Source organism: Triturus cristatus, chromosome 1_1 (genome assembly GCF_964204655.1).
Source record: "Triturus cristatus chromosome 1_1, aTriCri1.1, whole genome shotgun sequence".
Taxonomy (NCBI): domain Eukaryota; kingdom Metazoa; phylum Chordata; class Amphibia; order Caudata; family Salamandridae; genus Triturus; species Triturus cristatus.
The window spans coordinates 1,045,484,684-1,045,511,800 of NC_140579.1; positions in this window are offsets into that span (position 1 = coordinate 1,045,484,684).

Here is a 27,117-nt window from a genome sequence, read left to right on the forward strand (position 1 = left end):
GAATTACTTTTCAGGGTCAGTACTGGGCAGAAAGATGTAGCAGTGGGTTCTCTCCTGATAACAGGTGAGTAAATCGGAATTCGTTGTTCGGCTGATTTTAGAGGAATATTTGTAAGTTTCAAAAATCGACACAGAAACTTTTCTGGTGAAAACCACACAATGGATTCCTATGGAAGGAAATACAAGTTACTGGTAAGTACGCTTAGAATTACTTTTCAGAGTCAGTGCTGGTCTAAAAGATGCAGCACTGGGTTCTCTCCTGATAACAGGTGAGTAAATCGGAATTCGTAGTTCAGCTGATTTTAGAGGAATATTTGTACGTTTTAAAAATGGGCACTTAGAAACTTTTCTGGTGAAAACCACATAATGGATTCCTATGGAAGGAAATACAAGTTACTGGAAAGTACGCTTAGAATTACTTTTCAGAGTCAGTGCTGGTCTAAAAGATGCAGCACTGGGATCTCTCCTGATAACAGGTGAGTAAATCGGAATTTGTAGTTCGGCTGATATTAAAGGAATATTTGTGCGTTTCAAAAATGGACACAGAAACTTTTCTGGTGAAAACCACACAATGGATTCCTGTGGAAAGAAATACAAGTTACTGGTAAGTGCGCTTAAAATACTTTTCAGGGTCAGTACTGGGCTGAAAGATGCAGCACTGGGTTCTCTCCTGATAACAGGTGAGTAAATCGGAATTCGTAGTTCGGCTGATTTTAGAGGAATATTTGTACGTTTCAAAATTGGACACTTATCTGGTATAAACCACACAAAGGATTCCAATGGAAGGAAATACAAGTTACTGGTAAGTACGCTTAGAATTACTTCTCAGAGTCACTGCTGGTTTAAAAGATGCAGCACTGGGTTCTCTCCTGATAACAGGTGAGTAAATCGGAAATCGTAGTTCGGCTGATTTTAGAGGAATATTTGTACGTTTTAAAAATGGGCACTTAGAAACTTTTCTGGTGAAAACCACATAATGGATTCCTATGGAAGGAAATACAAGTTACTGGAAAGTACGCTTAGAATTACTTTTCAGGGTCAGTGCTGGACTAAAAGATGCAGCACTGGGTTCTCTCCTGATAACAGGTGAGTAAATCGGAAATCGTAGTTCGGCTGATTTTGGAGGAATATTTGTACGTTTTAAAAATGGGCACTTAGAAACTTTTCTGGTGAAAACCACATAATGGATTCCTATGGAAGGAAATACAAGTTACTGGAAAGTACGCTTAGAATTACTTTTCAGGGTCAGTGCTGGACTAAAAGATGCAGCACTGGGTTCTCTCCTGATAACAGGTGAGTAAATCGGAATTCGTAGTTCGGCTGATTTTACAGGAATATTTGTACGTTTTAAAAATGGGCACTTAGAATCTTTTCTGGTGAAAACCACACAATGGATTCCTACGGAATGAAATACAAGTTACTGGTAAGTACGCTTAGAATTACTTTTCAGCGTCAGTGCTGGTCTAAAAGATGCAGCACTGGGTTCTCTCCTGATAAAAGGTGAGTAAATCAGAATTCGTACTTCAGCTGATTTTAGAGGAATATTTGTAAGTTTCAAAAATGGACACTTAGAAACTTTTCTGGTGAAAACCACACAATGGATTCCTATGGAAGGAAATACAAGTTACTGGAAAGTACGCTTAGAATTACTTTTCAGGGTCAGTGCTGGACTAAAAGATGCAGCACTGGGTTCTCTCCTGATAACAGGTGAGTGAATCAGAATTTGTAGTTCAGCTGATTTTAGAGGAATAATTGTACGTTTCAAAAATGGACACAGAAACTTTTCTGGTGAAAACCACACAATGGATTCCTATGGAAGGAAATACAAGTTACTGGTAAGTATGCTTAGAAAATACTTTTCAGGGACAGTGCTGGACTAAAAGATGCAGCACTGGGTTCTCTCCTGATAACAGATGAGTAAATCAGAATTCGTACTTTGGCTGATTTTAGAGGAATATTTGTATGTTTCAAAAATGGACACAAAAGCTTTTGTTGTGAAAACCACACAATGGACTCCTATGGAAGGAAATACAAGTTACTGGTAAGTACGCTTAGAATTACTTTTCAGGGTCAGTGCTGGACTAAAAGATGCAGCACTGGGTTCTCTCCTGATAACAGGTGAGTAGATCGGAATTCGTAGTTCGGCTAATCTTAGATGAATATTTGTACATTTCAGAAATGGACACAGAAACTTTTCTGGTGAAAACCACACAATGGATTCCTATGGAAAGAAATACAAGTTACTGGTAAGTACGCTTAGAATTACTGTTCAGGGTCAGTGCTGGGCTGAAAGATGCAGCACTGGGTTCTCTCCTGATAACAGGTGAGTAAATCGGAATTCGTAGTTCGGCTGATTTTAGAGGAATATATGTACGTTTCAAAATTGGACACTTATCTGGTGAAAACCACACAAAGGATTCCAATGGAAGGAAATACAAGTTACTGGTAAGTACGCTTAGAATTACTTCTCAGAGTCACTGCTGGTTTAAAAGATGCAGCACTGGGTTCTCTCCTGATAACAGGTGAGTAAATCGGAAATCGTAGTTCGGCTGATTTTAGAGGAATATTTGTACGTTTTAAAAATGGGCACTTAGAAACTTTTCTGGTGAAAACCACATAATGGATTCCTATGGAAGGAAATACAAGTTACTGGAAAGTACGCTTAGAATTACTTTTCAGGGTCAGTGCTGGACTAAAAGATGCAGCACTGGGTTCTCTCCTGATAACAGGTGAGTAAATCGGAAATCGTAGTTCGGCTGATTTTAGAGGAATATTTGTACGTTTTAAAAATGGGCACTTAGAAACTTTTCTGGTGAAAACCACATAATGGATTCCTATGGAAGGAAATACAAGTTACTGGAAAGTACGCTTAGAATTACTTTTCAGGGTCAGTGCTGGACTAAAAGATGCAGCACTGGGTTCTCTCCTGATAACAGGTGAGTAAATCGGAATTCGTAGTTCGGCTGATTTTACAGGAATATTTGTACGTTTTAAAAATGGGCACTTAGAATCTTTTCTGGTGAAAACCACACAATGGATTCCTACGGAATGAAATACAAGTTACTGGTAAGTACGCTTAGAATTACTTTTCAGCGTCAGTGCTGGTCTAAAAGATGCAGCACTGGGTTCTCTCCTGATAAAAGGTGAGTAAATCAGAATTCGTACTTCGGCTGATTTTAGAGGAATATTTGTAAGTTTCAAAAATGGACACTTAGAAACTTTTCTGGTGAAAACCACACAATGGATTCCTATGGAAGGAAATACAAGTTACTGGAAAGTACGCTTAGAATTACTTTTCAGGGACAGTGCTGGACTAAAAGATGCAGCACTGGGTTCTCTCCTGATAACAGATGAGTAAATCAGAATTCGTACTTTGGCTGATTTTAGAGGAATATTTGTATGTTTCAAAAATGGACACAAAAACTTTTCTGGTGAAAACCACATAATGGATTCCTATGGAAGGAAATACAAGTTACTGGAAAGTACGCTTAGAATTACTTTTCAGGGTCAGTGCTGGACTAAAAGATGCAGCACTGGGTTCTCTCCTGATAACAGGTGAGTAAATCAGATTTCGTAGTTCAGCTGATTTTAGAGGAATAATTGTACGTTTCAAAAATGGACACAGAAACTTTTCTGGTGAAAACCACACAATGGATTCCTATGGAAGGAAATACAAGTTACTGGTAAGTACGCTTAGAATTACTTTTCAGGGTCAGTGCTGGGCTAAAAGATGCAGCACTGGGTTCTCTCCTGATAACAGGTGAGTAAATCGGAATTCGTAGTTCGGCTGATTTTAGAGGAATATTTGTACGTTTTAAAAATGGGCACTAAGAATCTTTTCTGGCGAAAACCACACAATGGATTCCTATGGAATGAAATACAAGTTACTGGTAAGTACCCTTAGAAAATACATTACAGGGACAGTGCTGGACTAAAAGATGCAGCACTGGGTTCTCTCCTGATAACAGGTGAGTAAATCAGAATTCGTACTTTGGCTGATTTTAGAGGAATATTTGTATGTTTTAAAAATGGACACAGAAACTTTTCTGGTGAAAACCACACAATGGATTCCTATGGAAGGAAATACAAGTTACTGGTAATTACGCTTAGAATTACTTTTCAGAGTCAGTGCTGGTCTAAAAGATGCAGCACTGGGATCTCTCCTGATAACAGGTGAGTAAATCGGAATTTGTAGTTCGGTTGATATTAAAGGAATATTTGTGCGTTTCAAAAATGGACACAGAAACTTTTCTGGTGAAAACCACACAATGGATTCCTATGGAAAGAAATACAAGTTACTGGTAAGTACGCTTAAAATTACTTTTCAGGGTCAGTGCTGGGCTGAAAGATGCAGCACTGGGTTCTCTCCTGATAACAGGTGAGTAAATCGGAATTCGTAGTTCGGCTGATTTTAGAGGAATATTTGTACGTTTTAAAATTGGACACTTATCTGGTGAAAACCACACAAAGGATTCCAATGGAAGGAAATACAAGTTGCTGGTAAGTACGCTTAGAATTACTTTTCAGAGTCAGTGCTGGTCTAAACCATGCAGCACTGGGTTCTCTCCTGATAACAAGTGAGTAAATCCGAATTTGTAGTTCGGCTGATTTTATAAGAATATTTGTACGTTTCAAAAATGGACACTTAGAAACTTTTCTGGTGAAAACCACACAATGGATTCCTATGGAAGGAAATACACGTTACTGGTAAGTATGCTTAGAATTACTTTTCAGAGTCAGTGCTGGTCTAAACCATGCAGCACTGGGTTTTCTCCTGATAACAAGTGAGTAAATCGGAATTTGTAGTTCGGCTGATTTTATAGGAATATTTGTACGTTTCAAAAATGGACACTTAAAAACTTTTCTGGTGAAAACCACACAATGGATTCCTATGGAAGGAAATACAAGTTACTGGTAAGTACACTTAGAATTACTTTTCAGCATCAGTGCTGTTCTAAAAGATGCAGCACTGGGTTCTCTCCTGATAAAAGGTGAGTAAATCAGAATTCGTACTTCGGCTGATTTTAGAGGAATATTTGTAAGTTTCAAAAATGGACACTTAGAAACTTTTCTGGTGAAAACCACACAATGGATTCCTATGGAAGGAAATACAAGTTACTGGAAAGTACGCTTAGAATTACTTTTCAGGGTCAGTGCTGGACTAAAAGATGCAGCACTGGGTTCTCTCCTGATAACAGGTGAGTAAATCGGAATTCGTAGTTCGGCTGATTTTAGAGGAATATTTGTACGTTTTAAAAATGGGCACTTAGAAACTTTTCTGGTGAAAATCACATAATGGATTCCTATGGAAGGAAATACAAGTTACTGGAAAGTACGCTTAGAATTACTTTTCAGGGTCAGTGCTGGTCTAAAAGATGCAGCACTGGGTTCTCTCCTGATAACAGGTGAGTAAATCAGAATTCGTAGTTCGGCTGATTTTAGAGGAATATTTGTACCTTTCAAAATTGGACACTTAGAATCTTTTCTGGTGAAAACCACACAATGGATTCCTATGGAAGGAAATACAAGTTACTGGTAAATACGCTTAGAATTACTTTTCAGGGTCAGTACTGGGCAGAAAGATGTAGCAGTGGGTTCTCTCCTGATAACAGGTGAGTAAATCGGAATTCGTTGTTTGGCTGATTTTAGAGGAATATTTGTAAGTTTCAAAAATCGACACAGAAACTTTTCTGGTGAAAACCACACAATGGATTCCTATGGAAGGAAATACAAGTTACTGGTAAGTACGCTTAGAATTACTTTTTAGAGTCAGTGCTGGTCTAAAAGATGCAGCACTGGGATCTCTCCTGATAACAGGTGAGTAAATCGGAATTTGTAGTTCGGCTGATTTTAGAGGAATATTTGTACGTTTCAAAATTGGACACTTATCTGGTGAAAACCACACAAAGGATTCCAATGGAAGGAAATACAAGTTACTGGTAAGTACGCTTAGAATTACTTCCCAGAGTCAGTGCTGGTTTAAAAGATGCAGCACTGGGTTCTCTCCTGATAACAGGTGAGTAAATCGGAATTCGTAGTTCGGCTGATTTTAGAGGAATATTTGTACCTTTCAAAATTGGACACTTAGAAACTTTTCTGGTGAAAACCACACAATGGATTCCTATGGAAGGAAATACAAGTTACTGGTAAGTACGCTTAGAATTACTTTTCAGGGTCAGTGCTGGACTAAAAGATGCAGCACTGGGTTCTCTCCTGATAACAGGTGAGTAAATCGGAAATCGTAGTTTGGCTGATATTAGAGGAATATTTGTACGTTTTAAAAATGGGCACTTAGAAACTTTTCTGGTGAAAACCACATAATGGATTCCTATGGAAGGAAATACAAGTTACTGGAAAGTACGCTTAGAATTACTTTTCAGGGTCAGTGCTGGACTAAAAGATGCAGCACTGGGTTCTCTCCTGATAACAGGTGAGTAAATCGGAATTCGTAGTTCGGCTGATTTTAGAGGAATATTTGTACGTTTTAAAAATGGGCACTTAGAATCTTTTCTGGTGAAAACCACACAATGGAATCCTACGGAATGAAATACAAGTTACTGGTAAGTACGCTTAGAATTACTTTTCAGCGTCAGTGCTGGTCTAAAAGATGCAGCACTGGGTTCTCTCCTGATAAAAGGTGAGTAAATCAGAATTCGTACTTCGGCTGATTTTAGAGGAATATTTGTAAGTTTCAAAAATGGGCACTTAGAAACTTTTCTGGTGAAAACCACACAATGGATTCCTATGGAAGGAAATACAAGTTACTGGAAAGTACGCTTAGAATTACTTTTCAGGGTCAGTGCTGGACTAAAAGATGCAGCACTGGGTTCTCTCCTGATAACAGGTGAGTAAATCAGAATTCGTAGTTCAGCTGATTTTAGAGGAATAATTGTACGTTTCAAAATTGCACACTTATCTGGTGAAAACCACACAAAGGATTCCTATGGAATGAAATACAAGTTACTGGTAAGTACGCTTAGAATTACTTTTCAGAGTCAGTGCTGGTCTAAAAGATGCAGCACTGGGTTCTCTCCTGATAACAGGTGAGTAAATCGGAATTCGTAGTTCAGCTGATTTTAGAGGAATATTTGTACCTTTCAAAATTGGACACTTAGAAACTTTTCTGGTGAAAACCACACAATGGATTCCTATGGAAGGAAATACAAGTTACTGGTAAATACGCTTAGAATTACTTTTCAGGGTCAGTACTGGGCAGAAAGATGTAGCAGTGGGTTCTCTCCTGATAACAGGTGAGTAAATCGGAATTCGTTGTTCGGCTGATTTTAGAGGAATATTTGTAAGTTTCAAAAATCGACACAGAAACTTTTCTGGTGAAAACCACACAATGGATTCCTATGGAAGGAAATACAAGTTACTGGTAAGTACGCTTAGAATTACTTTTCAGAGTCAGTGCTGGTCTAAAAGATGCAGCACTGGGTTCTCTCCTGATAACAGGTGAGTAAATCGGAATTCGTAGTTCAGCTGATTTTAGAGGAATATTTGTACGTTTTAAAAATGGGCACTTAGAAACTTTTCTGGTGAAAACCACATAATGGATTCCTATGGAAGGAAATACAAGTTACTGGAAAGTACGCTTAGAATTACTTTTCAGAGTCAGTGCTGGTCTAAAAGATGCAGCACTGGGATCTCTCCTGATAACAGGTGAGTAAATCGGAAATCGTAGTTCGGCTGATTTTAGAGGAATATTTGTACGTTTTAAAAATGGGCACTTAGAAACTTTTCTGGTGAAAACCACATAATGGATTCCTATGGAAGGAAATACAAGTTACTGGAAAGTACGCTTAGAATTACTTTTCAGGGTCAGTGCTGGACTAAAAGATGCAGCACTGGGTTCTCTCCTGATAACAGGTGAGTAAATCGGAAATCGTAGTTCGGCTGATTTTAGAGGAATATTTGTACGTTTTAAAAATGGGCACTTAGAAACTTTTCTGGTGAAAACCACATAATGGATTCCTATGGAAGGAAATACAAGTTACTGGAAAGTACGCTTAGAATTACTTTTCAGGGTCAGTGCTGGACTAAAAGATGCAGCACTGGGTTCTCTCCTGATAACAGGTGAGTAAATCGGAATTCGTAGTTCGGCTGATTTTACAGGAATATTTGTACGTTTTAAAAATGGGCACTTAGAATCTTTTCTGGTGAAAACCACACAATGGATTCCTACGGAATGAAATACAAGTTACTGGTAAGTACGCTTAGAATTACTTTTCAGCGTCAGTGCTGGTCTAAAAGATGCAGCACTGGGTTCTCTCCTGATAAAAGGTGAGTAAATCAGAATTCGTACTTCGGCTGATTTTAGAGGAATATTTGTAACTTTCAAAAATGGACACTTAGAAACTTTTCTGGTGAAAACCACACAATGGATTCCTATGGAAGGAAATACAAGTTACTGGAAAGTACGCTTAGAATTACTTTTCAGGGTCAGTGCTGGACTAAAAGATGCAGCACTGGGTTCTCTCCTGATAACAGGTGAGTGAATCAGAATTTGTAGTTCAGCTGATTTTAGAGGAATAATTGTACGTTTCAAAAATGGACACAGAAACTTTTCTGGTGAAAACCACACAATGGATTCCTATGGAAGGAAATACAAGTTACTGGTAAGTATGCTTAGAAAATACTTTTCAGGGACAGTGCTGGACTAAAAGATGCAGCACTGGGTTCTCTCCTGATAACAGATGAGTAAATCAGAATTCGTACTTTGGCTGATTTTAGAGGAATATTTGTATGTTTCAAAAATGGACACAAAAGCTTTTGTTGTGAAAACCACACAATGGACTCCTATGGAAGGAAATACAAGTTACTGGTAAGTACGCTTAGAATTACTTTTCAGGGTCAGTGCTGGACTAAAAGATGCAGCACTGGGTTCTCTCCTGATAACAGGTGAGTAGATCGGAATTCGTAGTTCGGCTAATCTTAGATGAATATTTGTACATTTCAGAAATGGACACAGAAACTTTTCTGGTGAAAACCACACAATGGATTCCTATGGAAAGAAATACAAGTTACTGGTAAGTACGCTTAGAATTACTGTTCAGGGTCAGTGCTGGGCTGAAAGATGCAGCACTGGGTTCTCTCCTGATAACAGGTGAGTAAATCGGAATTCGTAGTTCGGCTGATTTTAGAGGAATATATGTACGTTTCAAAATTGGACACTTATCTGGTGAAAACCACACAAAGGATTCCAATGGAAGGAAATACAAGTTACTGGTAAGTACGCTTAGAATTACTTCTCAGAGTCACTGCTGGTTTAAAAGATGCAGCACTGGGTTCTCTCCTGATAACAGGTGAGTAAATCGGAAATCGTAGTTCGGCTGATTTTAGAGGAATATTTGTACGTTTTAAAAATGGGCACTTAGAAACTTTTCTGGTGAAAACCACATAATGGATTCCTATGGAAGGAAATACAAGTTACTGGAAAGTACGCTTAGAAGTACTTTTCAGGGTCAGTGCTGGACTAAAAGATGCAGCACTGGGTTCTCTCCTGATAACAGGTGAGTAAATCGGAAATCGTAGTTCGGCTGATTTTAGAGGAATATTTGTACGTTTTAAAAATGGGCACTTAGAAACTTTTCTGGTGAAAACCACATAATGGATTCCTATGGAAGGAAATACAAGTTACTGGAAAGTACGCTTAGAATTACTTTTCAGGGTCAGTGCTGGACTAAAAGATGCAGCACTGGGTTCTCTCCTGATAACAGGTGAGTAAATCGGAATTCGTAGTTCGGCTGATTTTACAGGAATATTTGTACGTTTTAAAAATGGGCACTTAGAATCTTTTCTGGTGAAAACCACACAATGGATTCCTACGGAATGAAATACAAGTTACTGGTAAGTACGCTTAGAATTACTTTTCAGCGTCAGTGCTGGTCTAAAAGATGCAGCACTGGGTTCTCTCCTGATAAAAGGTGAGTAAATCAGAATTCGTACTTCGGCTGATTTTAGAGGAATATTTGTAACTTTCAAAAATGGACACTTAGAAACTTTTCTGGTGAAAACCACACAATGGATTCCTCTGGAAGGAAATACAAGTTACTGGAAAGTACGCTTAGAATTACTTTTCAGGGTCAGTGCTGGACTAAAAGATGCAGCACTGGGTTCTCTCCTGATAACAGGTGAGTGAATCAGAATTTGTAGTTCAGCTGATTTTAGAGGAATAATTGTACGTTTCAAAAATGGACACAGAAACTTTTCTGGTGAAAACCACACAATGGATTCCTATGGAAGGAAATACAAGTTACTGGTAAGTATGCTTAGAAAATACTTTTCAGGGACAGTGCTGGACTAAAAGATGCAGCACTGGGTTCTCTCCTGATAACAGATGAGTAAATCAGAATTCGTACTTTGGCTGATTTTAGAGGAATATTTGTATGTTTCAAAAATGGACACAAAAGCTTTTGTTGTGAAAACCACACAATGGACTCCTATGGAAGGAAATACAAGTTACTGGTAAGTACGCTTAGAATTACTTTTCAGGGTCAGTGCTGGACTAAAAGATGCAGCACTGGGTTCTCTCCTGATAACAGGTGAGTAGATCGGAATTCGTAGTTCGGCTAATCTTAGATGAATATTTGTACATTTCAGAAATGGACACAGAAACTTTTCTGGTGAAAACCACACAAAGGATTCCAATGGAAGGAAATACAAGTTACTGGTAAGTACGCTTAGAATTACTTCTCAGAGTCACTGCTGGTTTAAAAGATGCAGCACTGGGTTCTCTCCTGATAACAGGTGAGTAAATCGGAAATCGTAGTTCGGCTGATTTTAGAGGAATATTTGTACGTTTTAAAAATGGGCACTTAGAAACTTTTCTGGTGAAAACCACATAATGGATTCCTATGGAAGGAAATACAAGTTACTGGAAAGTACGCTTAGAATTACTTTTCAGGGTCAGTGCTGGACTAAAAGATGCAGCACTGGGTTCTCTCCTGATAACAGGTGAGTAAATCGGAAATCGTAGTTCGGCTGATTTTAGAGGAATATTTGTACGTTTTAAAAATGGGCACTTAGAAACTTTACTGGTGAAAACCACATAATGGATTCCTATGGAAGGAAATACAAGTTACTGGAAAGTACGCTTAGAATTACTTTTCAGGGTCAGTGCTGGACTAAAAGATGCAGCACTGGGTTCTCTCCTGATAACAGGTGAGTAAATCGGAATTCGTAGTTCGGCTGATTTTACAGGAATATTTGTACGTTTTAAAAATGGGCACTTAGAATCTTTTCTGGTGAAAACCACACAATGGATTCCTACGGAATGAAATACAAGTTACTGGTAAGTACGCTTAGAATTACTTTTCAGCGTCAGTGCTGGTCTAAAAGATGCAGCACTGGGTTCTCTCCTGATAAAAGGTGAGTAAATCAGAATTCGTACTTCGGCTGATTTTAGAGGAATATTTGTAAGTTTCAAAAATGGACACTTAGAAACTTTTCTGGTGAAAACCACACAATGGATTCCTATGGAAGGAAATACAAGTTACTGGAAAGTACGCTTAGAATTACTTTTCAGGGACAGTGCTGGACTAAAAGATGCAGCACTGGGTTCTCTCCTGATAACAGATGAGTAAATCAGAATTCGTACTTTGGCTGATTTTAGAGGAATATTTGTATGTTTCAAAAATGGACACAAAAACTTTTCTGGTGAAAACCACATAATGGATTCCTATGGAAGGAAATACAAGTTACTGGAAAGTACGCTTAGAATTACTTTTCAGGGTCAGTGCTGGACTAAAAGATGCAGCACTGGGTTCTCTCCTGATAACAGGTGAGTAAATCAGAATTCGTAGTTCAGCTGATTTTAGAGGAATAATTGTACGTTTCAAAAATGGACACAGAAACTTTTCTGGTGAAAACCACACAATGGATTCCTATGGATGGAAATACAAGTTACTGGTAAGTACGCTTAGAATTACTTTTCAGGGTCAGTGCTGGGCTAAAAGATGCAGCACTGGGTTCTCTCCTGATAACAGGTGAGTAAATCGGAATTCGTAGTTCGGCTGATTTTAGAGGAATATTTGTACGTTTTAAAAATGGGCACTTAGAATCTTTTCTGGCGAAAACCACACAATGGATTCCTATGGAATGAAATACAAGTTACTGGTAAGTACCCTTAGAAAATACTTTACAGGGACAGTGCTGGACTAAAAGATGCAGCACTGGGTTCTCTCCTGATAACAGGTGAGTAAATCAGAATTCGTACTTTGGCTGATTTTAGAGGAATATTTGTATGTTTTAAAAATGGACACAGAAACTTTTCTGGTGAAAACCACACAATGGATTCCTATGGAAGGAAATACAAGTTACTGGTAATTACGCTTAGAATTACTTTTCAGAGTCAGTGCTGGTCTAAAAGATGCAGCACTGGGATCTCTCCTGATAACAGGTGAGTAAATCGGAATTTGTAGTTCGGTTGATATTAAAGGAATATTTGTGCGTTTCAAAAATGGACACAGAAACTTTTCTGGTGAAAACCACACAATGGATTCCTATGGAAAGAAATACAAGTTACTGGTAAGTACGCTTAAAATTACTTTTCAGGGTCAGTGCTGGGCTGAAAGATGCAGCACTGGGTTCTCTCCTGATAACAGGTAAGTAAATCGGAATTCGTAGTTCGGCTGATTTTAGAGGAATATTTGTACGTTTCAAAATTGGACACTTATCTGGTGAAAACCACACAAAGGATTCCAATGGAAGGAAATACAAGTTGCTGGTAAGTACGCTTAGAATTACTTTTCAGAGTCAGTGCTGGTCTAAACCATGCAGCACTGGGTTCTCTCCTGATAACAAGTGAGTAAATCCGAATTTGTAGTTCGGCTGATTTTATAAGAATATTTGTACGTTTCAAAAATGGACACTTAGAAACTTTTCTGGTGAAAACCACACAATGGATTCCTATGGAAGGAAATACAAGTTACTGGTAAGTACGCTTAGAATTACTTTTCAGAGTCAGTGCTGGTCTAAACCATGCAGCACTGGGTTTTCTCCTGATAACAAGTGAGTAAATCGGAATTTGTTGTTCGGCTGATTTTATAGGAATATTTGTACGTTTCAAAAATGGACACTTAAAAACTTTTCTGGTGAAAACCACACAATGGATTCCTATGGAAGGAAATACAAGTTACTGGTAAGTACACTTAGAATTACTTTTCAGCATCAGTGCTGTTCTAAAAGATGAAGCACTGGGTTCTCTCCTGATAAAAGGTGAGTAAATCAGAATTCGTACTTCGGCTGATTTTAGAGGAATATTTGTAAGTTTCAAAAATGGACACTTAGAAACTTTTCTGGTGAAAACCACACAATGGATTCCTATGGAAGGAAATACAAGTTACTGGAAAGTACGCTTAGAATTACTTTTCAGGGTCAGTGCTGGACTAAAAGATGCAGCACTGGGTTCTCTCCTGATAACAGGTGAGTAAATCGGAATTCGTAGTTCGGCTGATTTTAGAGGAATATTTGTACGTTTTAAAAATGGGCACTTAGAAACTTTTCTGGTGAAAATCACATAATGGATTCCTATGGAAGGAAATACAAGTTACTGGAAAGTACGCTTAGAATTACTTTTCAGGGTCAGTGCTGGACTAAAAGATGCAGCACTGGGTTCTCTCCTGATAACAGGTGAGTAAATCGGAATTCGTAGTTCGGCTGATCTTAGATGAATATTTGTACATTTCAAAAATGGACACAGAAACTTTTCTGGTGAAAACCACACAATGGATTCCTATGGAAAGAAATACAAGTTACTGGTAAGTACGCCTAGAATTACTGTTCAGGGTCAGTGCTGGGCTGAAAGATGCAGCACTGGGTTCTCTCCTGATAACAGGTGAGTAAATCGGAATTCGTAGTTCGGCTGATTTTAGACGAATATTTGTACGTTTCAAAATTGCACACTTATCTGGTGAAAACCACACAAAGGATTCCTATGGAATGAAATACAAGTTACTGGTAAGTACACTTAGAATTACTTTTCAGAGTCAGTGCTGGTCTAAAAGATGCAGCACTGGGTTCTCTCCTGATAACAGGTGAGTAAATCGGAATTCGTAGTTCGGCTGATTTTAGAGGAATATCTGTACCTTTCAAAATTGGACACTTAGAAACTTTTCTGGTGAAAACCACACAATGGATTCCTATGGAAGGAAATACAAGTTACTGGTAAATACGCTTAGAAATACTTTTCAGGGTCAGTACTGGGCAGAAAGATGTAGCAGTGGGTTCTCTCCTGATAACAGGTGAGTAAATCGGAATTCGTTGTTCGGCTGATTTTAGAGGAATATTTGTACGTTTCAAAAATGGACACTTAGAAACTTTTCTGGTGAAAACCACACAATGGATTCCTATGGAAGGAAATACAAGTTACTGGTAGGTACGCTTAGAATTACTTTTCAGGGTCAGTGCTGGACTAAAAGATGCAGCACTGGGTTCTCTCCTGATAACAGGTGAGTAAATCGGAATTCGTAGTTCGGCTGATTTTAGAGGAATATTTGTACGTATCAAAATTGGACACTAAGAAACTTTTCTGGTGAAAACCACACAATGGATTCCGATGCAAGGACATACAAGTTACTGGTAAGTACGCTCAGAATTACTTTTCAGGGTCAGTACTGGGCTGAAAGATGCAGCACTGGGTTATCTCCTGATATCAGGAGAGTAAATCGGAATTCGTAGTTCAGCTCATTTTAGAGGAATATTTGTACGTTTCAAAAATGGACACTTAGAAACTTTTCTGCTCAAAACCACACAATGGATTCCTAGAGAATGAAATACAAGTTACTGGTAAGTACACTTAGAATTACTTTTCAGGGTCAGTGTTGGACTAAAAGATGGAGCACTGGGTTCTCTCCTGATAACAGTTGAGTAAATCAGAATTCGTACTTCGGCTGATTTTAGAGGAATATTTGTAAGTTTCAAAAATGGACACAGAAACTTTTCTGGTGAAAACCACACAATGGATTCCTATGGAAGGAAATACAAGTTACTGGTAAGTACACTTAGAATTACTTTTCAGGGTCAGTGCTGGGATTAAAGATGCAGCACTGGGTTCTCTCCTGATCACAGGTGAGTAAATCGGAATTCGTAGTTCGGCTGATTTTAGAGGAATATTTGTACGTTTCAAAATTGGACAATTATCTGGTGAAAACCACACAAAAGGATTCCAATTAAAGGAAATACAAGTTACTGGTAACTACGCTTAGAATTACTTTTCAGGGTCATTGCTGGTCTAAAAGATGCAGCACTGGGTTCTCTCCTGATAAAAGGTGAGTAAATCAGAATTCGTACTTCGGCTGATTTTAGAGGAATATTTGTAAGTTTCAAAAATGGACACTTAGAAACTTTTCTGGTGAAAACCACACAATGGATTCCTATGGAAGGAAATACAAGTTACTGGTAAGTACGCTTGGAATTACTTTTTAGGGTCAGTGCTGGACTAAAAGATGCAGTACTGGGTTCTCTCCTGATAACAGGTGAGTAAATCGGAAATCGTAGTTCGGCTGATTTTAGAGGAATATTTGTACGTTTCAAAAATGGACACAGAAACTTTTCTGGTGAAAGCCACACAAATAATTCCCATGGAAGGAAATGCAAGTTACTGGTAAGTACGCTTAGAATTACTTTTCAGGGTCAGTGCTGGTCTAAAAGATGCAGCACTGGGTTCTCTCCTGATAAAAGGTGAGTAAATCAGAATTCGTACTTCGGCTGATTTTAGAGGAATATTTGTAAGTTTCAAAAATGGACAATTAGAAACTTTTCTGGTGAAAACCACACAATGGATTCCTATAAAAGGAAATACAATTACTGGAAAGTACGCTTAGAATTACTTTTCAGGGTCAGTGCTGGACTAAAAGATGCAGCACTGGGTTCTCTCCTGATAACAGGTGAGTAAATCAGAATTCGTAGTTCAGCTGATTTTAGAGGAATAATTGTACATTTCAAAAATGGACACAGAAACTTTTCTGGTGAAAACCACACAATGGATTCCTATGGAAAGAAATACAAGTTACTGGTAAGTACGCTTAAAATTACTTTTCAGGGTCAGTGCTGGGCTAAAAGATGCAGCTATGGGTTCTCTCCTGATAACAGGTGAGTAAATCGGAATTCGTAGTTCGGCTGATTTTAGAGGAATATTTGTATGTTTCAAAAATGGACACTTTTCTGGTGAAAACCACACAATGGATTCCTATGGAAGGAAATACAAGTTACTGGTAAGTACGCTTAGAATTACTTTTCAGAGTCAGTGCTGGTCTAAACCATGCAGCACTGGGTTTTCTCCTGATAACAAGTGAGTAAATCGGAATTTGTAGTTCGGCTGATTTTATAGGAATATTTGTACGTTTCAAAAATGGACACTTAAAAACTTTTCTGGTGAAAACCACACAATGGATTCCTATGGAAGGAAATACAAGTTACTGGTAAGTATGCTTAGAATTACTTTTCAGCGTCAGTGCTGGTCTAAAAGATGCAGCACTGGGTTCTCTCCTGATAAAAGGTGAGTAAATCAGAATTCGTACTTCGGCTGATTTTAGAGGAATATTTGTAAGTTTCAAAAATGGACACTTAGAAACTTTTCTGGTGAAAACCACACAATGGATTCCTATGGAAGGAAATACAAGTTACTGGAAAGTACGCTTAGAATTACTTTTCAGGGTCAGTGCTGGACTAAAAGATGCAGCACTGGGTTCTCTCCTGATAACAGGTGAGTAAATCGGAATTCGTATTTCGGCTGATTTTAGAGGAATATTTGTACGTTTTAAAAATGGGCACTTAGAAACTTTTCTGGTGAAAATCACATAATGGATTCCTATGGAAAGAAATACAAGTTACCGGTAAGTACGCCTAGAATTACTGTTCAGGGTCAGTGCTGGGCTGAAAGATGCAGCACTGGGTTCTCTCCTGATAACAGGTGAGTAAATCGGAATTCGTAGTTCGGCTGATTTTAGACGAATATTTGTATGTTTCAAAATTGCACACTTATCTGGTGAAAACCACACAAAGGATTCCTATGGAATGAAATACAAGTTACTGGTAAGTACGCTTAGAATTACTTTTCAGGGTCAGTGCTGGACTAAAAGATGCAGCACTGGGTTCTCTCCTGATAACAGGTGAGTAAATCAGAATTCGTAGTTCAGCTGATTTTAGAGGAATAATTGTACTTTTCAAAAATGGACACAGAAACTTTTCTGGTGAAAACCACACAATGGATTCCTATGGAAGGAAATACAAGTTACTGGTAAGTACGCTTAGACTTACTTTTCAGGGTCAGTGCTGGGCTAAAAGATGCAGCACTGGGTTCTCTCCTGATAACAGGTGAGTAAATCGGAATTCGTAGTTCGGCTGATTTTAGAGGAATATTTGTACGTTTTAAAAATGGGCACTTAGAATCTTTTCTGGCGAAAACCACACAATGGATTCCTATGGAATGAAATACAAGTTACTGGTAAGTACCCTTAGAAAATACTTTACAGGGACAGTGCTGGACTAAAAGATGCAGCACTGGTTTCTCTCCTGATAACAGGTGAGTAAATCAGAATTCGTACTTTGGCTGATTTTAGAGGAATATTTGTATGTTTTAAAAATGGACACAGAAACTTTTCTGGTGAAAACCACACAATGGATTCCTATGGAAGGAAATACAAGTTACTGGTAATTACGCTTAGAATTACTTTTCAGAGTCAGTGCTGGTCTAAAAGATGCAGCACTGGGATCTCTCCTGATAACAGGTGAGTAAATCGGAATTTGTAGTTCGGTTGATATTAAAGGAATATTTGTATGTTTCAAAAATGGACACAGAAACTTTTCTGGTGAAAACCACACAATGGATTCCTATGGAAAGAAATACAAGTTACTGGTAAGTACGCTTAAAATTACTTTTCAGGGTCAGTGCTGGGCTGAAAGATGCAGCACTGGGTTCTCTCCTGATAACAGGTGAGTAAATCGGAATTCGTAGTTCGGCTGATTTTAGAGGAATATTTGTACGTTTCAAAATTGGACACTTATCTGGTGAAAACCACACAAAGGATTCCAATGGAAGGAAATACAAGTTGCTGGTAAGTACGCTTAGAATTACTTTTCAGAGTCAGTGCTGGTCTAAACCATGCAGCACTGGGTTCTCTCCTGATAACAAGTGAGTAAATCCGAATTTGTAGTTCGGCTGATTTTATAAGAATATTTGTACGTTTCAAAAATGGACACTTAGAAACTTTTCTGGTGAAAACCACACAATGGATTCCTATGGAAGGAAATACAAGTTACTGGTAAGTACGCTTAGAATTACTTTTCAGAGTCAGTGCTGGTCTAAACCATGCAGCACTGGGTTTTCTCCTGATAACAAGTGAGTAAATCGGAATTTGTAGTTCGGCTGATTTTATAGGAATATTTGTACGTTTCAAAAATGGACACTTAAAAACTTTTCTGGTGAAAACCACACAATGGATTCCTATGGAAGGAAATACAAGTTACTGGTAAGTACACTTAGAATTACTTTTCAGCATCAGTGCTGTTCTAAAAGATGCAGCACTGGGTTCTCTCCTGATAAAAGGTGAGGAAATCAGAATTCGTACTTCGGCTGATTTTAGAGGAATATTTGTAAGTTTCAAAAATGGACACTTAGAAACTTTTCTGGTGAAAACCACACAATGGATTCCTATGGAAGGAAATACAAGTTACTGGAAAGTACGCTTAGAATTACTTTTCAGGGTCAGTGCTGGACTAAAAGATGCAGCACTGGGTTCTCTCCTGATAACAGGTGAGTAAATCGGAATTTGTAGTTCGGCTGATTTTAGAGGAATATTTGTACGTTTTAAAAATGGGCACTTAGAAACTTTTCTGGTGAAAATCACATAATGGATTCCTATGGAAGGAAATACAAGTTACTGGAAAGTACGCTTAGAATTACTTTTCAGGGTCAGTGCTGGACTAAAAGATGCAGCACTGGGTTCTCTCCTGATAACAGGTGAGTAAATCGGAATTCGTAGTTCGGCTGATCTTAGATGAATATTTGTACATTTCAAAAATGGACACAGAAACTTTTCTGGTGAAAACCACAGAATGGATTCCTATGGAAAGAAATACAAGTTACCGGTAAGTACGCCTAGAATTACTGTTCAGGGTCAGTGCTGGGCTGAAAGATGCAGCACTGGGTTCTCTCCTGATAACAGGTGAGTAAATCGGAATTCGTAGTTCGGCTGATTTTAGACGAATATTTGTACGTTTCAAAATTGCACACTTATCTGGTGAAAACCACACAAAGGATTCCTATGGAATGAAATACAAGTTACTGGTAAGTACACTTAGAATTACTTTTCAGAGTCAGTGCTGGTCTAAAAGATGCAGCACTGGGTTCTCTCCTGATAACAGGTGAGTAAATCGGAATTCGTAGTTCGGCTGATTTTAGAGGAATATCTGTACCTTTCAAAATTGGACACTTAGAAACTTTTCTGGTGAAAACCACACAATGGATTCCTATGGAAGGAAATACAAGTTATTGGTAAATACGCTTAGAAATACTTTTCAGGGTCAGTACTGGGCAGAAAGATGTAGCAGTGGGTTCTCTCCTGATAACAGGTGAGTAAATCGGAATTCGTTGTTCGGCTGATTTTAGAGGAATATTTGTACGTTTCAAAAATGGACACTTAGAAACTTTTCTGGTGAAAACCACACAATGGATTCCTATGGAAGGAAATACAAGTTACTGGTAGGTACGCTTAGAATTACTTTTCAGGGTCAGTGCTGGACTAAAAGATGCAGCACTGGGTTCTCTCCTGATAACAGGTGAGTAAATCGGAATTCGTAGTTCGGCTGATTTTAGAGGAATATTTGTACGTATCAAAATTGGACACTAAGAAACTTTTCTGGTGAAAACCACACAATGGATTCCGATGCAAGGACATACAAGTTACTGGTAAGTACGCTCAGAATTACTTTTCAGGGTCAGTACTGGGCTGAAAGATGCAGCACTGGGTTCTCTCCTGATAAAAGGTGAGTAAATCAGAATTCGTAGTTCAGCTGATTTTAGAGGAATAATTGTACATTTCAAAAATGGACACAGAAACTTTTCTGGGGAAAACCACACAATGGATTCCTATGGAAGGAAATACAAGTTACTGGTAAGTACGCTTAGAATTACTTTTCAGGGTCAGTGCTGGGCTAAAAGATGCAGCACTGGGTTCTCTCCTGATAACAGGTGAGTAAATCAGAATTCGTAGTTCGGCTGATTTTAGAGGAATATTTGTACGTTTTAAAAATGGACACAGAAACTTTTCTGGTGAAAACCACACAATGGATTCCTATGGAAGGAAATACAAGTTACTGGTAAGTACGCTTAGAATTACTTTTCAGAGTCAGTGCTGGTCTAAAAGATGCAGCACTGGGATCTCTCCTGATAACAGGTGAGTAAATCGGAATTTGTAGTTCGGCTGATATTAAAGGAATATTTGTACGTGTCAAAAATGGACACAGAAACTTTTCTGGTGAAAACCACACAATGGATTCCTATGGAAAGAAATACAAGTTACTGGTAAGTACGCTTAAAATTACTTTTCAGGGTCAGTGCTGGGCTGAAAGATGCAGCACTGGGTTCTCTCCTGATAACAGGTGAGTAAATCGGAATTCGTAGTTCGGCTGATTTTAGAGGAATATTTGTACGTTTCAAAATTGGACACTTATCTTGTGAAAACCACACAAAGGATTCCAATGGAAGGAAATACAAGTTGCTGGTAAGTACGCTTAGAATTACTTTTCAGAGTCAGTGCTGGTCTAAACCATGCAGCACTGGGTTCTCTCCTGATAACAAGTGAGTAAATCCGAATTTGTAGTTCGGCTGATTTTATAAGAATATTTGTACGTTTCAAAAATGGACACTTAGAAACTTTTCTGGTGAAAACCACACAATGGATTCCTATGGAAGGAAATACAAGTTACTGGTAAGTACGCTTAGAATTACTTTTCAGAGTCAGTGCTGGTCTAAACCATGCAGCACTGGGTTTTCTCCTGATAACAAGTGAGTAAATCGGAATTTGTAGTTCGGCTGATTTTATAGGAATATTTGTACGTTTCAAAAATGGACACTTAAAAACTTTTCTGGTGAAAACCACACAATGGATTCCTATGGAAGGAAATACAAGTTACTGGTAAGTACACTTAGAATTACTTTTCAGCATCAGTGCTGTTCTAAAAGATGCAGCACTGGGTTCTCTCCTGATAAAAGGTGAGTAAATCAGAATTCGTACTTCGGCTGATTTTAGAGGAATATTTGTAAGTTTCAAAAATGGACACTTAGAAACGTTTCTGGTGAAAACCACACAATGGATTCCTATGGAAGGAAATACAAGTTACTGGAAAGTACGCTTAGAATTACTTTTCAGGGTCAGTGCTGGACTAAAAGATGCAGCACTGGGTTCTCTCCTGATAACAGGTGAGTAAATCGGAATTCGTAGTTCGGCTGATTTTAGAGGAATATTTGTACGTTTTAAAAATGGGCACTTAGAAACTTTTCTGGTGAAAATCACATAATGGATTCCTATGGAAGGGAATACAAGTTACTGGAAAGTACGCTTAGAATTACTTTTCAGGGTCAGTGCTGGACTAAAAGATGCAGCACTGGGTTCTCTCCTGATAACAGGTGAGTAAATCGGAATTCGTAGTTCGGCTGATCTTAGATGAATATTTGTACATTTCAAAAATGGACACAGAAACTTTTCTGGTGAAAACCACACAATGGATTCCTATGGAAAGAAATACAAGTTACCGGTAAGTACGCCTAGAATTACTGTTCAGGGTCAGTGCTGGGCTGAAAGATGCAGCACTGGGTTCTCTCCTGATAACAGGTGAGTATATCGGAATTCGTAGTTCGGCTGATTTTAGACGAATATTTGTACGTTTCAAAATTGCACACTTATCTGGTGAAAACCACACAAAGGATTCCTATGGAATGAAATACAAGTTACTGGTAAGTACACTTAGAATTACTTTTCAGAGTCAGTGCTGGTCTAAAAGATGCAGCACTGGGTTCTCTCCTGATAACAGGTGAGTAAATCGGAATTCGTAGTTCGGCTGATTTTAGAGGAATATCTGTACCTTTCAAAATTGGACACTTAGAAACTTTTCTGGTGAAAACCACACAATGGATTCCTATGGAAGGAAATACAAGTTATTGGTAAATACGCTTAGAAATACTTTTCAGGGTCAGTACTGGGCAGAAAGATGTAGCAGTGGGTTCTCTCCTGATAACAGGTGAGTAAATCGGAATTCGTTGTTCGGCTGATTTTAGAGGAATATTTGTACGTTTCAAAAATGGACACTTAGAAACTTTTCTGGTGAAAACCACACAATGGATTCCTATGGAAGGAAATACAAGTTACTGGTAGGTACGCTTAGAATTACTTTTCAGGGTCAGTGCTGGACTAAAAGATGCAGCACTGGGTTCTCTCCTGATAACAGGTGAGTAAATCGGAATTCGTAGTTCGGCTGATTTTAGAGGAATATTTGTACGTATCAAAATTGGACACTAAGAAACTTTTCTGGTGAAAACCACACAATGGATTCCGATGCAAGGACATACAAGTTACTGGTAAGTACGCTCAGAATTACTTTTCAGGGTCAGTACTGGGCTGAAAGATGCAGCACTGGGTTATCTCCTGATAGCAGGAGAGTAAATCGGAATTCGTAGTTCAGCTCATTTTAGAGGAATATTTGTACGTTTCAAAAATGGACACTTAGAAACTTTTCTGCTCAAAAGCACACAATGGATTCCTAGGGAATGAAATACAAGTTACTGGTAAGTACACTTAGAATTACTTTTCAGGGTCAGTGTTGGACTAAAAGATGGAGCACTGGGTTCTCTCCTGATAACAGTTGAGTAAATCAGAATTCGTACTTCGGCTGATTTTAGAGGAATATTTGTAAGTTTCAAAAATGGACACAGAAACTTTTCTGGTGAAAACCACACAATGGATTCCTATGGAAGGAAATACAAGTTACTGGTAAGTACACTTAGAATTACTTTTCAGGGTCAGTGCTGGGATTAAAGATGCAGCACTGGGTTCTCTCCTGATCACAGGTGAGTAAATCGGAATTCGTAGTTCGGCTGATTTTAGAGGAATATTTGTAGGTTTCAAAATTGGACACAGAAACTTTTCTGGTGAAAACCACACAAATAATTCCCATGGAAGGAAATGCAAGTTACTGGTAAGTACGCTTAGAACTACTTTTCAGGGTCAGTGCTGGTCTAAAAGATGCAGCACTGGGTTCTCTCCTGATAAAAGGTGAGTAAATCAGAATTCGTACTTCGGCTGATTTTAGAGGAATATTTGTAAGTTTCAAAAATGGACAATTAGAAACTTTTCTGGTGAAAACCACACAATGGATTCCTATGGAAGGAAATACAATTACTGGAAAGTACGCTTAGAATTACTTTTCAGGGTCAGTGCTGGACTAAAAGATGCAGCACTGGGTTCTCTCCTGATAACAGGTGAGTAAATCAGAATTCGTAGTTCAGCTGATTTTAGAGGAATAATTGTACATTTCAAAAATGGACACAGAAACTTTTCTGGTGAAAACCACACAATGGATTCCTATGGAAGGAAATACAAGTTACTGGTAAGTACGCTTAGAATTACTTTTCAGAGTCAGTGCTGGTCTAAACCATGCAGCACTGGGTTTTCTCCTGATAACAAGTGAGTAAATCGGAATTTGTATTTCGGCTGATTTTATAGGAATATTTGTACGTTTCAAAAATGGACACTTAAAAACTTTTCTGGTGAAAACCACACAATGGATTCCTATGGAAGGAAATACAAGTTACTGGTAAGTACGCTTAGAATTACTTTTCAGCGTCAGTGCTGGTCTAAAAGATGCAGCACTGGGTTCTCTCCTGATAAAAGGTGAGTAAATCAGAATTCGTACTTCGGCTGATTTTAGAGGAATATTTGTAAGTTTCAAAAATGGACACTTAGAAACTTTTCTGGTGAAAACCACACAATGGATTCCTATGGAAGGAAATACAAGTTACTGGAAAGTACGCTTAGAATTACTTTTCAGGGTCAGTGCTGGACTAAAAGATGCAGCACTGGGTTCTCTCCTGATAACAGGTGAGTAAATCGGAATTCGTATTTCGGCTGATTTTAGAGGAATATTTGTACGTTTTAAAAATGGGCACTTAGAAACTTTTCTGGTGAAAATCACATAATGGATTCCTATGGAGAGAAATACAAGTTACCGGTAAGTACGCCTAGAATTACTGTTCAGGGTCAGTGCTGGGCTGAAAGATGCAGCACTGGGTTCTCTCCTGATAACAGGTGAGTAAATCGGAATTCGTAGTTCGGCTGATTTTAGAGGAATAATTGTACATTTCAAAAATGGACACAGAAACTTTTCTGGGGAAAACCACACAATGGATTCCTATGGAAGGAAATACAAGTTACTGGTAAGTACGCTTAGAATTACTTTTCAGGGTCAGTGCTGGGCTAAAAGATGCAGCACTGGGTTCTCTCCTGATAACAGGTGAGTAAATCGGAATTCGTAGTTCGGCTGATTTTAGAGGAATATTTGTACGTTTTAAAAATGGACACAGAAACTTTTCTGGTGAAAACCACACAATGGATTCCTATGGAAGGAAATACAAGTTACTGGTAAGTACGCTTAGAATTACTTTTCAGAGTCAGTGCTGGTCTAAAAGATGCAGCACTGGGATCTCTCCTGATAACAGGTGAGTAAATCGGAATTTGTGGTTCGGCTGATATTAAAGGAATATTTGTGCGTTTCAAAAATGGACACAGAAACTTTTCTGGTGAAAACCACACAATGGATTCCTATGGAAAGAAATACAAGTTACTGGTAAGTACGCTTAAAATTACTTTTCAGGGTCAGTGCTGGGCTGGAAGATGCAGCACTGGGTTCTCTCCTGATAACAGGTGAGTAAATCGGAATTCATAGTTCGGCTGATTTTAGAGGAATATTTGTATGTTTCAAAAATGGACACTTTTCTGATGAAAACCACACAATGGATTCCTATGGAAGGAAATACAAGTTACTGGTAAGTACGCTTAGAATTACTTTTCAGAGTCAGTGCTGGTCTAAACCATGCAGCACTGGGTTTTCTCCTGATAACAAGTGAGTAAATCGGAATTTGTAGTTCGGCTGATTTTATAGGAATATTTGTACGTTTCAAAAATGGACACTTAAAAACTTTTCTGGTGAAAACCACACAATGGATTCCTATGGAAGGAAATACAAGTTACTGGTAAGTACGCTTAGAATTACTTTTCAGCGTCAGTGCTGGTCTAAAAGATGCAGCACTGGGTTCTCTCCTGATAAAAGGTGAGTAAATCAGAATTCGTACTTCGGCTGATTTTAGAGGAATATTTGTAAGTTTCAAAAATGGACACTTAGAAACTTTTCTGGTGAAAACCACACAATGGATTCCTATGGAAGGAAATACAAGTTACTGGAAAGTACGCTTAGAATTACTTTTCAGGGTCAGTGCTGGACTAAAAGATGCAGCACTGGGTTCTCTCCTGATAACAGGTGAGTAAATCGGAATTCGTAGTTCGGCTGATTTTAGAGGAATATTTGTACGTTTTAAAAATGGGCACTTAGAAACTTTTCTGGTGAAAATCACATAATGGATTCCTATGGAAAGAAATACAAGTTACCGGTAAGTACGCCTAGAATTACTGTTCAGGGTCATTGCTGGGCTGAAAGATGCAGCTCTGGGTTCTCTCCTGATAACAGGTGAGTAAATCGGAATTCGTAGTTCGGCTGATTTTAGACGAATATTTGTATGTTTCAAAATTGGACACTTTTCTGGCGAAAACCACACAATGGATTCCTATGGAAGGAAATACAAGTTACTGGTAAGTACGCTTAGAATTACTTTTCAGAGTCAGTGCTGGTCTAAACCATGCAGCACTGGGTTTTCTCCTGATAACAAGTGAGTAAATCGGAATTTGTAGTTCGGCTGATTTTATAGGAATATTTGTACGTTTCAAAAATGGACACTTAAAAACTTTTCTGGTGAAAACCACACAATGGATTCCTATGGAAGGAAATACAAGTTACTGGTAAGTACGCTTAGAATTACTTTTCAGCGTCAGTGCTGGTCTAAAAGATGCAGCACTGGGTTCTCTCCTGATAAAAGGTGAGTAAATCAGAATTCGTACTTCGGCTGATTTTAGAGGAATATTTGTAAGTTTCAAAAATGGACACTTAGAAACTTTTCTGGTGAAAACCACACAATGGATTCCTATGGAAGGAAATACAAGTTACTGGAAAGTACGCTTAGAATTACTTTTCAGGGTCAGTGCTGGACTAAAAGATGCAGCACTGGGTTCTCTCCTGATAACAGGTGAGTAAATCGGAATTCGTAGTTCGGCTGATTTTAGAGGAATATTTGTACGTTTTAAAAATGGGCACTTAGAAACTTTTCTGGTGAAAATCACATAATGGATTCCTATGGAAAGAAATACAAGTTACCGGTAAGTACGCCTAGAATTACTGTTCAGGGTCAGTGCTTGGCTGAAAGATGCAGCACTGGGTTCTCTCCTGATAACAGGTGAGTAAATCGGAATTCGTAGTTCGGCTGATTTTAGACGAATATTTGTATGTTTCAAAATTGGACACTTTTCTGGTGAAAACCACACAATGGATTCCTATGGAAGGAAATACAAGTTACTGGTAAGTATGCTTAGAATTACTTTTCAGAGTCAGTGTTATGTTATGTTATGTTAAATGGGACTTTTATAGCGCAACGGCTACTCCAAAGGAGTGTCCCGGCGCTTTTGTGCTCCAGACCAAAGAAAGAGCTGGAAAACATAACAGTAAAAAGAGCAGGGGCCTTAAGAGGGGGCAGATTATCCAGTGAACAGCCAGGTTTTTAAGTCTTTTCTGAAGGCAAGCAGGTTAGCGGTGTTTCGCAAGGACACCGGTAAGGAATTCCATAGCTGCGGAGCAAGAAAGCTAAAGGACCGGCCGCCTAGCCGAGCCCTTTTGATGCGTGGCACCCGAGCCAAAGCCAAAGCTTCTGACCTGAGGGATCGTACAGGTCGATAGAAGTCCAGCCTCCTCTGAAGATATTTGGCACCATTGCCATGCAAGGCCTTATGGGCGAGAGTC